General features: G+C 44.8%; 1 protein-coding gene across 4 annotated transcripts in view; it reads right to left on the bottom strand.

Annotated features, from left to right (window-relative positions):
- The window catches only part of LOC127579913 (phosphoinositide 3-kinase regulatory subunit 6-like), an 88,567-nt gene extending 73,877 nt beyond the window's left edge, over positions 1-14,690 (bottom strand). For 3 of the 4 annotated variants that reach the window (XR_007957744.1, XM_052032970.1, XM_052032972.1), the window contains exon 1: positions 14,536-14,676. The gene's annotated coding sequence lies outside the window, so the exon portion shown is untranslated. Of the gene's footprint in view, positions 1-14,535 lie in introns of all 4 variants that reach the window. The other variant, XM_052032971.1, reaches the window with a different exon arrangement.
- Between the last annotated feature and the right edge of the window lie 2,032 nt (positions 14,691-16,722).

The following is a 16,722-nucleotide window of genomic DNA, read 5'->3' as shown; positions in this document are numbered from 1 at the left end:
TTTATTATCAGTGTGTGGCGACTCACTGTCTAGTCGGGCGAACCGGCTCGGCAGTCGGGTCGCGCGGCGTCGGAGCGACGAGGCCCAAGATGGCGGCGGGCCTCGTCTTTCCGAGCGACGGGGAGAACCCGCGCGCGGGAAAGTCCTGATGACGTAGGACTTACGTCATTGCCGGTTTTTTTTGGGCGGGAGTTTTTCTCCCTTAAAGGGCCCGCACAAGGCGGGAAAATAAACCAGTTCTGTTTGGCAATCCTCCGAGTAGAGTCTTGTTTTATTCCACGGTAGCAACCGCTACATTGGTGACCCCGACGGTCCAAACGGCTTTTGGACCCGCGAAATGGACGACAGCGCAGCAGCCAACGCAGTGGCCCTCAAGCTGCCCACCTTTTGGACACTTCGGCCCAGCGTCTGGTTTGACCAGGCCAAAGCGCAATTCCACCTTCGGCAGATCACCTCCGACTCCACGAAGTACTACCATGTGGTTAGCTCTCTGGACCAGGAGACAGCCGCCCAGGTTGGAGACTTCATCCAGTCACCTCCGGAGGAAGATAAGTACCCGGCTTTCAAAGATCTTTTGATCCGGACCTTCGGCCTCTCCCGTCGTGAGCGCGCCGCCCGCCTGCTTCATCTGGATGGCCTGGGGGACAGATCCCCATCCGCCCTAATGAATGAGATGCTGGCATTGGCTGAGGGACACAAGCCATGCCTGATGTTCGAACAGGCCTTCCTCGAACGGCTCCCCGATGACATCCACTTGTTGTTAGCTGATGCCGACTTCAGCAACCCCCGTGAGGTGGCCGCCCGGGCAGATGTCCTGTGGAGGGCCAAGCGCGAGAGCGGTTCGTCCGTCAGTCAAATCACCAGGCCGCGAGCCCAACGCCTGCCTCGCCCGGCCCCAGCAACCGAGCAGCCACGCCCCAGGAACGCAGACGACGACACGGGTGACCAGCTGTGCTTCTACCATCAGAGGTGGGGTGCGGAGGCCCGTCGATGCCGCCCACCCTGCAAGTTTCAGGGAAACGCCAGGGCCAACCGCCGCTGATGGCTACGGCGGCTGGCCGCCGACAGAGCCTCCTCTTCGTTCAGGACAAGAAATCTGGACGGCATTTCCTCGTTGATACTGGAGCGGAGGTCAGTATTTTGCCCCCGACAGGCCGCGACACTCGTGACAGGCCACCAGGTCCTCTACTCAATGCCGCCAACGGTACAACGATACGGTCTTTCGGCACCCGTACGCTTCAATTACACTTTGGCGGCAGCCGTTTTACCTGGACCTTTACCCTTGCCACCGTCGCCCGACCACTCCTAGGAGCCGATTTCCTTCAGGCCCACAACCTGTTAGTCGACCTGCGAAGGAAGCGGTTAGTCCACTCTAGCACTCTCCGGACCTATCCCCTGGGAGAAATCAGCCCACCAGCCCCGCGCCTGGACTCCATTACCCTTTCTGGCGATGATTTCGCCAAGCTCCTAGCCGAATTCCCATCGATTTTGGCACCTTCGTTTACAAATTCTCGGCCCACACATGGGGTACGACACCACATCATTACCACAGGGCCACCCCTTCATGCCCGAGCACGACGATTACCTCCAGACAAGCTCCTCCTGGCAAAGGAAGAGTTCCATCACATGGAGGAGCTGGGGATTGTTCGCAGGTCAGACAGCCCCTGGTCCTCCCCCCTGCACATGGTCCCCAAAGCCACCGGAGGGTGGAGGCCCTGCGGCGACTACCGCAGGCTGAATGACGCCACCACCCCGGACCGCTATCCCATCCCTCACATCCAGGACTTCGCAGCGAACTTACACGGGGCCCGCATCTTTTCCAAAGTGGACCTCGTTAGGGGATACCACCAAATCCCGGTCCATCCGGATGACGTCCCCAAAACTGAGATTATCACCCCATTCGGCCTGTTCAAATTCCTTCGGATGCCATTCGGCCTTAAGAACGCCGCGCAGACCTTCCAGCGGCTGATGGACGGGGTAGGCCGAGACCTGGACTTCGTGTTCATTTACTTGGACGACATACTGATCGCCAGCCGTAACCGCCAGGAACACCTTTCCCACCTCCGCCAGCTGTATTCCCGCCTCCGCGATTTCGGCCTCACGATTAACCCGTCCAAGTGCCAATTTGGACTTGACTCTATCGATTTCCTCGGCCACAAAATCACCAGCGACGGGGCAACACCCCTACCCGCCAAGGTGGATGCTATCCGCCATTTTGCCCGCCCCGACACAGTCAAAGGCCTACAGGAATTCCTTGGGATGGTCAACTTTTACCATCGTTTCATCCCTGCAGCAGCCCGTATCATGCGCCCTCTGTTCTCGCTGCTGGCTGGTAAGGGCAAGGACATCACCTGGACTGATGAGGCTGCGGCTGCTTTCGTTAAGGCCAAAGACGCCCTGGCAGACGCCACGATGCTGGTACACCCTAGGACTGACGTCCCGACTGCCCTCACGGTAGACGCGTCCAACACCGCGGTGGGTGGGGTACTGGAACAGCTACTCGAAGGCCGCTGGCAACCCTTGGCATTTTTCAGCAAACACTTTAGACCGCCCGAACTGAAGTACAGCGCTTTTGATCGGGAACTTCTAGCGCTGTATCTGGCGGTCCGGCATTTCCGATACTTTCTAGAAGGCAGGCCTTTCACCGCTTTCACCGATCATAAGCCTCTGTCCTTTGCCTTCTCCAAAGTCTCCGATCCCTGGTCAGCTCGTCAGCAGAGACATTTATCCTACATTTCCGAGTTCACAACTGACATCCAACATGTCTCCAGAAAGGATAATGTTGTTGCTGATGCACTTTCCAGACCAACCATCCACAACCTATCCTTGGGTGTCGACTACACGGCCCTGGCTGAACGCACAGCAAGCCGACGACGAACTGCCCAGCTACAGAACCGCAGTCTCGGGTCTGCAGCTCCGAGATTTCTTGGTTGGTCCAGGTCAGCGGACCCTACTTTGCGACGTTGCGACTGGTCAGCCCCGCCCTATTGTCCCTGCAGCCTGGCGGAGACGCGTTTTTGACTCGGTACATGGGTTGGCGCACCCGTCCATCAGATCTACTGTCCGACTGGTCGCCAGCAAGTTTGTCTGGCATGGCCTGCGCAAACAGGTCAGTGAGTGGGCCAGGACTTGTCTGCACTGCCAGGCGTCAAAAATCCAGCGACACACCAAGGTCCCACCACAGCAGTTCGAGCCTACCCGTAGGAGGTTCGACCACATACACGTCGACCTCGTGGGCCCTCTGCCGGTTTCAAGAGGAGCCCGGTACCTCCTTACCATCGTGGACCGGTTCACGAGGTGGCCTGAGGCAACCCCCCTGACTGACATCACAACTGATTCCTGCGCCTGAGCGCTGCTCACAACTTGGGTCTCACGTTTTGGCGTTCCGGCCCACATCACTTCAGACAGAGGCACCCAATTCACTTCCAGTCTCTGGGCTGCATTAGCGAACCTGCTAGGGACGCAGCTGCACACCACCACGGCCTACCATCCTCAATCAAACGGGTTGGTGGAACGTTTTCACCGCCATCTAAAATCGGCCTTGATGGCCCGCCTGAAGGGTCCTAACTGGGTTGACGAGCTGCCTTGGGTCCTGCTCGGCATACGCACTGCCCCCAAAGAAGACCTCCGCACTTCTTTAGCTGAGCTTGTATACGGGGCACCACTAGTTGTCCCCGGGGATTTCATACCTGCCCTTCAGGACCAAGGGGAACAACCCCCAGCAGTTCTACAAAGACTGCGCGAGAAGCTCGGCGCCTTGGCCCCGATTCCCACCTCATGGCACGGTCAAGCCCCATCCTGCCAGCCCAAGGAACTACGGGACTGTAAGTTTGTTTTCGTTCGCAGGGGCACACCTCGGGCGCCATTGCAACGACCATATGAGGGACCGTTCCGAGTCATACGGAATAACGGATCCACTTTTATTTTGGACATTGGAGGCAGGGAACAGGTTTTCACGGCGGACCGCCTCAAACCGGCCCATTTGGATCTGCAACAGCCTGTCGAGGTTGCCACGCCACGACGCAGAGGCCGCCCCCCTAAGCGGCAGCTGGCACAGCCAACGGACCTTGGGGACTGTCTTGCCGGTTCTGGGGGGGGGTTGTGTGGCGACTCACCGTCTAGTCGGGCGAACCGGCTCGGCAGTCGGGTCGCGCGGCGTCGGAGCGACGAGGCCCAAGATGGCGGTGGGCCTCGTCTTTCCGAGCGACGGGGAGAACCCGCGCGCGGGAAAGTCCTGATGACGTAGGACTTACGTCATTGCCGGTTTTTTTTGGGCGGGAGTTTTTCTCCCTTAAAGGGCCCGCACAAGGCGGGAAAATAAACCAGTTCTGTTTGGCAATCCTCCGAGTAGAGTCTTGTTTTATTCCGCGGTAGCAACCGCTACAAGTGTTACATTTTAGGATGGCCTGCAGCTACAAGATTCTGAATACATTAAAAAAAAAGTTCCTCTTTTTAACTTCCTACCTATTTCCAATGCATTGCAAAGTCACCTATAAACACCGCAACCCTAGGTCATAAAGTCATGGAGTCATACACCACAGAAACAAGCCCTTCAGACCAACTGGTCCATGCTGACAAAGATTCCCAGCTAAGCTCACCCTATTTGCCCATGTTTGGCCCATATCCCTCTAAACCTTTCCCATCCATGTACCTGTCCAAGATTCTTTTAAATGTTGTTAATGTATCTGCCTCAACCACTTCCTCTGGCAGCTCTTTCCATACACAGACCACCCTTTGGGTGAAAAAGTTGCACTTCAGGTTCCTACTAAACCCCATGTTAAACCTATGTTCTTGATTCCCCAACCCTGGGAAAAAGACTGAGTGCATTTACCCTATCTATGCCCCTCATAATTTTATACACCTGTAGAATTCCCCTACGCTCCAGCGAAAAAAATCCCAACCTGCTCATCCCCTCTCTGTAACACAGACCCGCAAGTCCCAGCAACATCCTCATAAATCTCCTCTGCAATCTTTCCAGCTCAATGGCATTTTTCCTGTAGCAGGGTGACCAAAACTGAACACAATATTCCAAATGCAGCCTCACTAGTGTCCTGTACAACTGCAACATGACCTCCCAACTTTTATACTCAATGCCCTGACTGATGAAGGTTGCATGCCAAAAGCCTTCTTCACCACCCTGTCTACCTGTGACTCCACTTTCAGGGAACTTGTATTCCTAGGTCCCTCTCTTCCACAATGTTCTCCAGGGCCCTACTGCTCATGTGAAAGTCCTACCCTCATTTGTCTTCCCAAAATGCAACACCTCACACTTATTCAAATTAAACTCCATTTGCAATTCTTCAGCCCATTTACCTAGTTGGTCAAGATACCCCTGTAAATCCCCATAACCATCTTCACTGTCAACAACACCACTTCTTTTAGTGTCATCATCAACCCTACTACTCATGCCTTGTACATTCGCATCCAAATCATTGATATAGGTCATTTAAATTCTTTGGTACCTTTTTTCCCCCTTTTTTTAAAATTCATTTATCTTCCACTATCCTTTATTTAATCTTTTGCCTGCCTCTTACAAGATTTCTCTCCATATTCCTTGTTGTGTTTGCTAATTTAAATATTTTGTTATATTTGTTCATAACCTCTTTCCTCAATGCCCCAAAGTCTGACCCCTCCAATCCACCCCATTCATATGCCACAACTTCTGAAGCAATTTCATCAATGAGTCAGAAGTCAAGGGTTTAGTCATCACTCCAGATGTTTGAGCATATCATCTAGACTTTCATTTCAACCCTCTACGAAGGAAGTAAAACATTATCAGTGATATCACATTTCAGAGAAGTTTAAGTGACCACATCTTCCATTTCAACTCAATGTAAGTAATCCCAAGGCACCATCTAAAGCAAAACAGAGATCGGGATTATTCCCAGTGTCCTGGCCAAACTCATTCCCTTCAATCAGATTACCTCATTATATATTGCATGTTTGTTTGTGTGACCTTCATATTTACTGTTTGAAAATTGGTTATCTTTTCTTTCATTGCACTATTACTTCAAAAGTAGTTACTTGTGAAATACGTTAGAACATCTACATGTTTTTTTTGTTTAAGACTCATTTTTGGATATGGGTGTTGCCAAAGTCTGCATTTATTATTTATCTTCAGTTTCCTTGTCAGTGATTCTGTTAGTAGAGTAACTCCCCTCTGTACAACCACACACTGTTCTAAAACTGGTCACTGTGCCTCAGTAGAAGCTCCCCCCTCCACCATTCTTTCAACATATGGTTAGCTGTGCAATCTTCTTCTGCTTGGCTGGCTTATCATGAGGCACTCGAGCTTCACATTACAGACTGCTTAACTTTTAATTGCCTGCACTAGAATCCTTCCTCAGTCGTTCCAACAGTGCTAAAACTAGTAGTAACTCTTACTCATCGAAGTCTTTCAAAAGAATATACACTGTGGCACTTGGAAGGAAACCTATTATTCTGCCCTTTGGACTGTGGAATTTAGGATTATTGGAACGTAACAGATGATCCCCAAAAGAATAGAATCGTAGACTCAGAGTGCAGCAACAGGCCCTTCAGCCAACCAAGTCTATGCTGACCATCAAACTCCCATTTACACTAATCCCTTTTTCCCTCCCCACATTCCCAGCAACCAACCCTAGATTCTACTACTTACCTAAACACTGGGAACAATTTACAGCAACCAATTAACCTACCTACTCACAGGTATTTGGAATGTGGGAGGAAACCAGAGCACCTGGAGAAAATCAACACGGTCAGAGGGAGAATGTGCAAACTCCACACAAAGAACGCGGGAGGTCAGGATTGAACCTGGATCCCTGGAGATGTGAGGCAGCAGCTCTACTTGCTGCACCACCGTTGGCATGACCTATTTACAAGGTAGGATGGTGTGAGTTAGAGGGGAACCGCTGGTGGTGGTGTTCCCATGCACCTGCTGCCCTGGTCCATCTGGATGCTGGTGAAAATGAGTTTGAGGGGTGCTGTTGAAGTAGCCAAGATCTTTGTGGAATATTTGGAGACTGTTTCTTAGTTCCTCCATTGCTGTTAAGACAATGTGATTTATTCTTTTATTTTCATGTATTTCCTGACATTATTGAAGATCATTCAGCACATCAAGCCTATGCTATCTTTCAAAATAATCCCATTCCCTCATTTATTTCCATATAACTTATTCTCTCACACATGCCAATTAACACTGCCACCCCAATCCCCAGATTTTCCCACCAGCCACCTACACTAAGGATATTTCATATTTTTCCATAATTTTTGACACAAGGCCATTCTGCCTAATGAAGCTATCTCAAAATATTTCCATCAATCCCGTCCCCCCGCTTACTTCCCTGTAGTCTATCCCCTCACACATGCCCCCAACACCCCTCCCCCCAATTTCTCCTACCAGCCATCTGCACTGGGTCCAATTTACAACAGTGAATTAACCAACCAGTACCTCTTTGGGTTGTCAAAGGAAACCAGAGCACCCACGAAAAACACAGAAAGAACTCCACACGGACAGCACCGTAGGTCACAATTGAACTGATGTCACTGCAGCTGTGAGATGGCTGCACTGTCTGCAATGCTACCATGGTACACGAATGACACAACATTGCCTTACCCAAGGGTCAACCGACTGTTTTGAAGACACTTGTCGTTCATGGTTTACAAATTGGTATTTAACAACTTTCACTTTTAAGATTATTTTTTGGTGCCATTTTTTTCTGATGTCAGGTTCATTGACTATTCTTTTATGATGGGATTAAAATTCAAGACCTCTAAGATACAAGTTCAGTACCATTATTACTAGGCTGCAATACCATGCTTCCTATGTACAATTACTGGTTTTCTTTTCTCTCGCCATCTTTTCCAATTCTTTATTCCTTCCCCCGTTGCCCAAGTGCACTCATGGCACAGAACATCTGGTCTAAAATTTAATTCCCAATGTCTCTCATTCATTTTTTCCTTAAACATCTGCCCGATTCACTCCACAACTACATCACCTATGTTTCTAACTGTTTTCTCTGTTTCTGTGCAAAAGTTATTATCTGTTTCTTCTTTTAATACTGTTCATTTAAGTTTAAGAGGCAGTAAGACAGACACAGGAACAGGCAGGGAATGAAGGGATATAGACCGTGCAGGCAGTTGTGCAATTTAAGTTGGCATTTCATGGTCAGCATAGACATTATGGGCCGAAAGGCCTGTTCTTGTGCTGTACTCTTCTATGTTCTATGTCTTTCATTACCTCAACCAGTGTGTATTTTCAAACTTGGCTGTATAGTCCTTACCTGAAACCTACTCACTACATTCAAAGAAAGCATCAAATAACCAAAGAAGAAATTTATTACTGCAACAATAACCGTAAGCAACCTCTGGCTGCTTTCTTTTTCAAACCTGTCAGGCCTGAGCTAGTTTAAACAATGGAAAACTTTGTCCCCATTCCACAAGCCAAATAAAGAGAAAGATTTTCAGTGCAGCTCCCAACTCAGTCAAAGTGAAAAACCTGGGAGCAGACTGGAAATAATGCTGACAAAACTGCAGCGAGACAAATTGAGAGGCACGAAACTTTAAATGCTGTTCCCAACCAAGGAGTCGCAAGGAGTTTACCTGAAAGATAAAAACAGTATGCTTTTTATCCCAATGGGAATGCTGGATATTTTCACCTGCCCTATCATATACAATTATCCAGCAAAGGTATGAAATCTGGTTTAGCTGTGTAAATAACATTTCACCTTGGGAAACAGAACAAAGCAAAGAGAACAAGGTACCACTTGGGAAGAAATAGCCAGGAGTTAGAAAAAAAAGACAAATAATTATGTTGTAGAAAACTGTGTGAGAAGAAGAGGAAGTGTGAACTGTAGGACTAAGTTTAATATATCCTCTCCATTGCCCATGATGTTGGAGATGGGGATTCAAAATTAAGTGTAATCTTTAGATGATGCATCAGTGTGCCACGGATAATTGTTTCAAAACATGGGATGGTGTAATTACAGCACAGCAAATCCCAAAGGCAGCTTCCATCGGAAATATGCACATGTAAACTTATACTGTTGTCAGTGTGCTCAAGTATCGGATTTTACAATAGTATATGTGCGCTGTGCAGGTACAGATATGTATGCAGTTATTGCTGGAATTTGATGTGATCCTGATGAAATATATTGGTTGAATTCATCACGAAACTTTCAGGGCAATTGGCAAATAAAGCAATTACATTTCTAAACTGGTAATTCTTTTGCAAAAACAAATTGCTGGAAGAATTTAATGGGTCAAACAGCATCTGTGGAGGCAAAGCAATGGTCAACGTTTCAGATGGAGACCCTGCATCAGTAATTCTTTTAATATTTCATTACTTTATCAAAATGTATTTTTAATTATATATGACAATATATATAAGAACTGTCATGACAATTTGAAAGCAATGTCAATATTTTAAGGATAATTTTGCTACATTTAGTTAGGAATAATCTGTACTGTTGAAAATGATCATTCTATGCCACATATCATCTGCAATTATCAAGGAAATATGTGAAGTACTAATTTAGGTTTAAGATGAACATTTGAAAAGAGAAACAGCAAACAGAGGGACGTCCTCCTATTATCAAAAGGGTAGAAAATATAAGAAATGGAAGCAAGCCTTGGAGTAGCCACATGACCCCCTTCAACCTCCTCTACTATTCAATGAGGTCATGGCTGATCCGATTTTGGCTTCAATCTGATCTTCCTGTCTGTTCACTATTAAGTCCCATATAATCCAAAATGTGTCCATCTCAGCTTTATTCAATGACTCAGGCTCCACAACTCCTTGAGGTAGAGAATTCTAAAGAAATACAACACTTTAAAAGAAAAAGAATCCTCCTTACTTCCACCAAACATGGATGATCTATTTGGAAATTATGCTCCTTAATTCTAGTTTACCCTGCAATCTCTCAACATTTATCCTGCCATGTCCCCTGTGAACCTTATATATTTCAGTAAGATCACCTTTCATTTTTTTTAAACTCCAGGTCAAATCTGTTCAATCTTTCCTTACAAGTCAAAGCCTTCATCACAGGATTCAACCTAAGATTTTAAGATTTAAGATATCTTTATTGGTCACATGTACATCGAAACACACAGTGAAATGTACCTTTTTGCATCTAGTCTTCTGGGGGCAGCCTGCAAGTGTCGCCATGCTTCTAGCACCAAGATAGCATGCCCACAACTTCCTAACCTGTACGTCTTTGGAATGCGGGAGGAAACCGGAGCACCTGGAGGAAACCTACGCAGTCATGGGGAAAACATACAAGCTCCTTACAGACAGCAGTCAGAATTGAACCTGGGTCGCTGGCACTGTAAAGTGTTACGCTGACTGCTACACTACCGTGCCTGCCCAACCTGGTGAATCTTCTATAAATAGCCTCCAAAGCAAATACGTCTCTCCTTAAGTATGACAACCCTTAAAACCTATTGCAAGGAAGCAGTGCAGCCCAGTGAAATTTGAACTCACAACCTCAAAGTTAATAGGACTAGGCCTCTAATCCCTGAGCTACAGAACTACCTCCAAATTCTACATTCCCATATTCAAAGCTTCCCTGCACTCAATTATTTTTGTTGCTTCTTCAACAGCGCCCCATTGAATTTCCCCCATTATGTTGGTAGCTCACTCTGAGGTATGTGTTCACAGTCCTAAGAGGCCTCAGTGTCTTTCCCCAGTGGGCATTCCTTAGGTATAAGGCTATCCAGTGAATGTTGCCAGGCATCACCTTAGGTGCCATCAGCCACACTTCACCAGAGCCTGGCTATTCAACCCAAGCCCCACTGAACCCATTTACTGTAATATGCACCACGTTCATGGCAGGTCAGGTATAAAAAATATTCTAGGACCTCAGGCTTGCGTTAGGTTTGTTTTATTCATTGACAGATCAGATTTTAGTTTTATGCCTGAGCATACCTCCACACTTCATTTAACAGCAGATAATGAGAAGACTGACTGACTGCATTCCACCATACCCATGAGTGATGAGGAACTGAATGCAAAGCATTCCACCTTGCTTAATTTAGCATCATGTTATGCAACACAATACTAAATCCTTTGTGAAGCCAACTAAATTGACTATTAACATAATGACTACATCTCACATGTGGTATCATTGCTGTAAATTCACTCAATTTTACTGGAAAATTTCATAATCAGAATCAACCACACATACATATTAATTACACTAAATTCAAAATGTAGAAAGTCTGGTAGTTTAGCAAGGTCATGACAACTTATCAAAAAGGCAAAAAAAACATAGATGCTGGAAATATGAATTAAAAATAGAAAATTCAGGAAATCCTCAGCAGAACAGGCACCATCTGTAGACAGAGAAAAAGTGTTAACATTTCAGGTCAGTGACCCTTCATCAGGACAGGGAAAATTTAAAAATCCAAGTTTCTTAGAAATTCCAGTTATCTCAATTATCATGAAAGGTCATCTGAAATAAAAACCTAAAATCTAAGAGTATATTGCCAAAAACTAAAGACTATGTTAATACTATTCTCATAAATATATGCAAATACAGCTTAAAAACACAAGGTTTCTACATATGTACCAGAGAACTTTACAGGGCTAATATTAAGATATAAAGTAATATTTTGCATGTAAATGATTCAATATTACATGTAGTTAGACACAGTTACTCTTATATTTCATTCTTATGCATGAGTGAAGGTGGGATTAGTATCTTCTCGGAAGTTCAGACATTACTTCATTTACATACATTCACAAAAATGGCACAGTAGTCTTTCCTTCAGGTTAAGTACAACTTTGACATTTGATTAGAATCATTGTGTCATAGAATTACATACCACAGAAATGTGCCCACCAGCCCACTGAGTCCAGGGCAACCGTCAAGCACCCACTACACCAATCGAACACTGATCCTACTTATTCTCCCCATATTCCCACTAACTCACCCCAGACCCTACCACTTACTTGTAAACTAGGGGGTAATGTACAGTTGCCAATTAACCCAGGATAAGACACATGGCAGTTTTTTAACATTTAAATTCAGTGGTTCAAAAGAATTTCATTACAGCCTGCAGCCAATAATTAGATGATACACAAGACATAACATGAGACCAGGAGACTTTCTGGTAGCTGTGATTACCACTCAGTGAACTTGTTGTAATTGGAATGCAATTATTAATCTTTCAGTATTAATATTATCACATATTAACTATCGTAGTGAGCAATTTCAATCAATGTGCACCAATGAACAATAAGACCCAAAATTGAATGAAGTTACCCCCTAAAACCTTGGAATAAGCATACCACTGATCGTAAAATATGCCTTAAATAAAAACAGAAAATGTGAGAGATACTCAGTGGTCAGCTAGCAGCTCTGGAGAGAGAGAGGCAAAATTAATGTTTCAAGTTAATGATCTTTGACCAGTACTTGATGAGAGGACCTTTCATTGACCTGAAATGTTAACTCAGTTTCTCCTTCCACAGATGCTACCTGAGCATTTCCAACATTTCTTTTTTTCATTTCAGGTTCCCAGCATCTGAAGTTTTCTGATTTTTATATTTTATGTCTTCACTGGGAATCTCAGTGTATTATTGTTATAAAGCATCCTTTAAAGTCATTAAAGTTGACCCATTCTGTAGCATAATTTCTATTGATGTAAAGTATTTTTACATAAGGAAACCAAGGTCTATATGAGCTGAAAGAAATAGATGAGGAATACCAGGACTTGAAATTAAGATCTACGAGTTTGAAACACAAAAGTTCTCTTTTCAAATGTACTGCAATAAACCCTCTGAAGAACCAGCAGGTGCTGGCCCACGTCTTTCACTACTGTTAATAACTACCCTTGGGACATAAGACTCTTTAACACATGAATAATATCCACTTGAGGAGTCGTGGGCTGATATGTGGATTCATAGAACATAGAACATTACAGCACAGTACAGGCCCTTCGGCCCACGATGTTGTGTCGACATTTTTTCCTGCTCTAAGATCTATCTAACCCTTCCCTCCCACATAGCCCTCCATTTTTCTATCATTCATGTGCCTATCTAAGAGTCTCTTAAATGTCCCTAATGTATCTGTCTCCACAACCTCTGCCAGCAGTGTGTTCCACACACCCACCACTCTCTGTGTAAAAAAACTTACCTCTGACATCCCCCTTATACCTTCCTCCAATCACCTTAAAATTATGGCCCCTCATGTTAGCCATTTTTGCCCTGGGAAAAAAGTCTCTGACTGTCCACTAGATCTATGCCTCTTATCATCCTGCAGACCTCTATCAAGTCACCTCTCATCCTCCTCCTCTCCAAAGCGAAAAGCCCTAGCTCGCTCAACCTATCCTCAAAAAAACATGCTCTCCAATCCAGGCAACATCCTGGTAAATCTGCTCTGCACCTTCCCTAAAGCTTCCACATCCTTCCTATAATGAGGCAACCAGAACTGAACACAATACTCCATGTGTGGTCTAACCAGAGTTTTATAGAGCTGCAACACTACCTTGCAGCTCTTGAACTCAATACCCCGACTAATGAAGGCCAACACACCATGTACCTTCTTAACAACCCTATCAACCTGTGTGGCAACCTTGAGAGATCTATGGATGTGGACCCCAAGATCCCTCTGTTCCTCCACACTGCTAAGAGTCTGACCATTAACCCTGTATCCTGCCTTCAAATTCAATCTTCCAAATGTTCTCTATGGGATTCACCTAATGTTCTCTTTCTCTCACACAGACATCCTTCTCTTTGCAGACATCAGAAGTAGAAATCCTGGTCAAAGTTTCCTCTTCTTCACCCAAGGGTGTTGCAACCAACTGTAGCACCTGACACCCAAGTTAACCCTGAATAGGGAGGCAAGTCTCAGACCTTCTTGGACTGCATAGACCAGCTACTTAATATTTAGGGAGCCCAAGCCGTTCAGAATATTGTTATGATCACAAAGCTATCACTTCACCATAAACTTCTAAAGCATTCGACATTTCCCCATGGAAAAGCCAGTTTCCCATCTCTACCACATGTCCATTAATCAAGAAACGCAGGGTAGGCACAAGCAACAAAACATTGCCACGGTAAAGTAGAACACGTTCAATAAAGCCAGCTGTAAAATGCCTGTCTAGATTACCAACGATGATGATATTTTGATGATATTTGATGATGTTATTTTGAGCTGCTCTTAAGCTTCCCACCCCACTGACAGAACTGAATGTGATAATTACGCCGGTTTAACAGTCAACCGGCGCCTCCAGAAATCTGGGCGGTTGCTTATCATAACAGAATCTCTTTACTACATTTTTAGCACCGGTTTCTGCAAACAGTTTCAGCTGTCAGGAGGCACACCAGGGACCGTGCTCCTGAACAGCACCAACAACAAAGCCAAAAGAGGTGTATGGGTGCAATTCATCATTACACATGTTCTCATTGTGTTTTTATTATTCAGTCATCTGTCTCAAGACAATCCTACAGTGACCACGACCTGGACTCAATTACGCAACGATTCAAATTAAAGAAATGACCAGCAAAAAAGAGAATCAATAGTTCCACACCAAAACATAAATCAAATTTGGACTCACTGGTTAAAACTTGTCAACAGGTTGCAGTTGTCTTTGATTCCCAATCCCAGCTGTGAACGTCACACTTGGTGAAGCGAAATCCAAAGTTAATCAATTCTGGACCGAAAGCCCAAAGACTCATCTCAACTTGCTCAGAGCGAAGTCCGACAACGAGCTGAGACTGAGGATGACAGTGAATCCAACGGCAGCTTTTCATTGGCTCAGAGGGACGCCAGTCCAACCCGTTTCAGGAAGTAAACTCAGAAAGCTGCCAGAGTGAAAGTTAGTCGATATCTTTGTCACTATTCAGTGCATTCTTTGCAAACCAGAGACAACAAATGGATTTAAACAGGCAGTCCCGGATTCCCTCGGCTCTGAAAGATGTTGCACACTCGGCAGGCGTCGCAGTGCGCTTTGATAAGAATGCAGCCGAATCCCAAATCCAAGTTCACTGAACACTCCTCAACCAATTATTTAGTTGGAAACATCCAAAAATTGTTTCCGAAGTTACAAAAAAAGGGCAGATTTCTCTGAAATTAATCAACAGAATTTGCACACATCCATTAAGGTCAACTTAAAAAAAGAAATCTATTCCTGGTAGAGGCAGAAAATTATATCTGTCTGAAAACTATATTTGTCTGAAAACCCAAAACAAACTGCAGATGCTGGAAATCTGAAGTGAAAACAAAATAAAATTCTGGAAACACTCAGCAGGTCGGGCAGCGACTGTGGAAAGTGGAACGGTTAACGGTTCACATCAAAGGCCCTCGGTCAGAACTGGCGAGGAGATACAAAATTATTTTCAAGTTGCAGACACTGTGTCCTGAAGAAGGGTCCTGACCTGAAACGTTGACCGCCTGCTTTTCTCCACAGATACTGCCTGGCCTGCTGGGTTCCTCCAGCATCACAGTGTTTTTCATCCAGATTCCAGCATCTGCAGTCCTTTGTTTCTCCTCTGTTATATTCCCCTGCATGGTTTCAATGGTACAGAATCAGAATGTCTGACACCCAATGATTAGTTTCAATAGCCTTAAAGTATCAGTTGAAGTTAAATTGTGAACAGGTTTTATTTCCTGAAGACTGGTTCTCATTTTAATTAATATCCACTATCCATAATTTCATAACTCCACAATAATCCCTAATAACAATTAACAAGCTTTCACCATCCTCTTAACTGTCACCACCATCTTTTGTGTTATTCAGTCTCTCTTGGCCTCCACACTATCACAGGTCATCTCCTTTGTTCTCCCACCTCTCCCCTTCTCTGCAACTTAAAGCATGTCTCATTTCTGACTTTGTAATTCTCATAAAAGATCATCAACCTGAAATGCTTCTCTCCCCACGACTGCTGCCCGACCCGTTGAATATTTTAATCATTTTTTTTGTTTTGTGAGAAATTAAATTTGTTATAATTTCATCCTTATTTCCTGTATCACTCAAGCTTGAGACTTTATGCAAAGCTTCTTGTACCATTTCAATGCCATGTTTTGAATTTTTTTGCCAAGATTTGAATGTTTTTTGAGCTGCAACAAATATTTTCATATCAAACAATAAGAAAATTTACATCCCAATGGATCTATGCTCTAAAGAAATATTGGCTAATGAATCAGTCCAGGGTGGAGAAAATGAATCAAAGGAAATACATTAAGTGACATATGGAACTCAGTGAAGGTGAATGTAAGGTAATGTGAATGCAAGACTTAAGTGGGTAATTAGTTAACTGGTGTTAAGTAAATTTGGTTGCTGTAAATCAGCGATCAGTGGAACAAAAAGCACGCTACCCTGTGTAATCAAAGTAGTAAAGTGGAAATTGAAGAATGTCATACATGCTGATTGAGTAGATTCAATATGCAGATTCTACCTTAACCGTGTAAATACGAAGGATCACAGGTTTAAAGGGGAAAGAAAGAGCAAATTTCGATCAAACACAAGGAAGTTCAATGCATTAAAGAGCAGTTCAGGCAAAGGAAACATTGGATGTTGTGAATGAGATGCCATGCAGGGTCTTTTAGAGGGCTAAACTACAATGGCCAAGAAGAAACTTTGGCATCCAAATCCAGCTTGTGATTTTGTTAATTATTGGAGTAATTCTTTACTTAGAGTTACCTTAAATCTATAATGGAGTTCACTGGTTAAAGAAACATCATGTTTACATCTGGTAGCACTTTGCGGTCATAACTGTTACGGACTCAGTGAAAGTCCCTTTAA

This window comes from Pristis pectinata, chromosome 18, assembly GCF_009764475.1.
Source record: "Pristis pectinata isolate sPriPec2 chromosome 18, sPriPec2.1.pri, whole genome shotgun sequence".
NCBI classification, from domain to species: domain Eukaryota; kingdom Metazoa; phylum Chordata; class Chondrichthyes; order Rhinopristiformes; family Pristidae; genus Pristis; species Pristis pectinata.
The sequence above is the reverse complement of the archived record's forward strand: the minus strand, read 5'-3'. Positions and strand labels throughout refer to the sequence as shown.